Genomic DNA, 1,754 nt, shown 5'->3' with positions numbered 1-1,754 from the left:
CCAACACTGAAAGCTTGAGTTTTTTTTTTTTTTTTGTACTTCAAAATTGCTTTTAGACACAAAGCAATTAGGGGTGGGCGGTAGAAACGATCTGAATTTGGCCGAGGGTAGAGATACCGCCCTGCGGCGATTGCGCGTGTTGATGGTGTCATCAAGCTGCACCTGTTTTGGTAGGAAGCATGGGGAGGAGGAGGAGGAGGAGGAGGAGGTCCTCATAAAGCAGACTGGTGCGATGCCGGCCATGTGAACCTGGTTTGGGTTTAAGCAGTCGGATGTTGAGCAGAAAAATATCATCTGGGCGACGGTAATAGCGAAGAGAGGAAATACAAGTAATTTGTTTTATCGCCTCAAAACGAAGCACGTTTTGGAATTTGAGGAAAGCCAAAAACTACGCCTTCCACAAACGCTCAGTCAGTTAAGTGGAAAGAAAAAACGTGGCTTTACACCTAGCCCTACACACCAGCAGACTGATATTTTCCAAGCCTTTTCCAAAGGCACTCTGTATGAGAAAACTAATCAGGGGTGGATTGATATTACAAATACCATTATGTGTACTTGTGTAAGAACAGGGTGTCGTTTCTTACAGTGGAGAAAAGCGGCTTTAAAAATATGATTAAGACACTCGATCCACGTTTCAAGGTACCTGACCGCAAACATTTTATCCTAACTGAAATGCCCAAAGTTATGACTAAGCCCGCAAGCAAGTGAAGAAAAAACTCCGGACAATTTAGAATTTTGTTTTACTGATATTTTACTTGTATTTTTTTAATTCAAACATTTTTGCGCATTTATCCTCATTTATATTTGTTATCTAAGAATTTTCTGTTACATTATTTGGAAAAAGATCTGTTACATCTGAAAAATTATTTGAGAAGTTTTGTAATTTAACTTTTTTTTTTTCAAAGTTTTGCACAATAAATGTTCTTAAAATGGCATTCTATACTTTTTTGAAGTGTGTTTATTCTTCTGCAATGTATCTGGTATGTGAGTATGTTCAGTCATGTACAGAAGAAAATAATATATGGCAATGTATGTCGCACATGTTTCAAATTATATCGCAATATGGATTTTAGGCCATATCACCCAGCCCTAAAAGCAATGGCACAAAAGCTACACAACAGCCACATAATTATTTGTGGCTTTTTAGGAGTATATTACACAGAGTGGGAACTGCAATTTACTGATGATATTAAAATTATAGTACCTCGCTCGTGAAAGTGAATGGTCCCATCTGTTCCCGTGATAGTAGTGATGGAACATTATTCTGCTTTATATAAAGACCGCAAGTGCCCAATCAAGACGTCGCACGTTGGTTCCAGTCAAGTTTGGTCCCGTTTTCTCCGTTATAAATTTGGAAACGAAACTAGAAGAAACAAAAGGAGCCATTCTGGTATTGTTTTCTCTAATGTTACCGCTGAAACGAAACTTTCTGAGCTCCAACAGGTTAACCCACTATCTGTTGACGTCCCACCGCTCGCTAGGTGATGCTGCAAACCCATTTAAAATGGTTTTGGGGAAGGGGGCTTTTTCAGCTTTATTGGACAGACACAGGTTTTTGAAACATTGGGGGCTTAGCCCAGCCCTAAAATCTCCTGGTTTTTCAATAGATAGCAGTGTCATTCGTTAAGTAACTTATTGGAGATGGTTTATCTGAATTTCAGGATCGGGACCACACCTCTATATGTAACATAGTTAAATAGTTGAAGTTAAATCCCGCTAAATGGGACATTGGCGCCACCTACTGTCGAAAAAGT

The sequence above is a fragment of the Haplochromis burtoni genome, unplaced genomic scaffold (genome assembly GCF_018398535.1).
Source record: "Haplochromis burtoni strain Fernald_Lab_line unplaced genomic scaffold, NCSU_Asbu1 Contig_29, whole genome shotgun sequence".
Taxonomy (NCBI): Eukaryota; Metazoa; Chordata; class Actinopteri; order Cichliformes; family Cichlidae; genus Haplochromis; species Haplochromis burtoni.
This window is presented reverse-complemented; position numbering follows the sequence as displayed.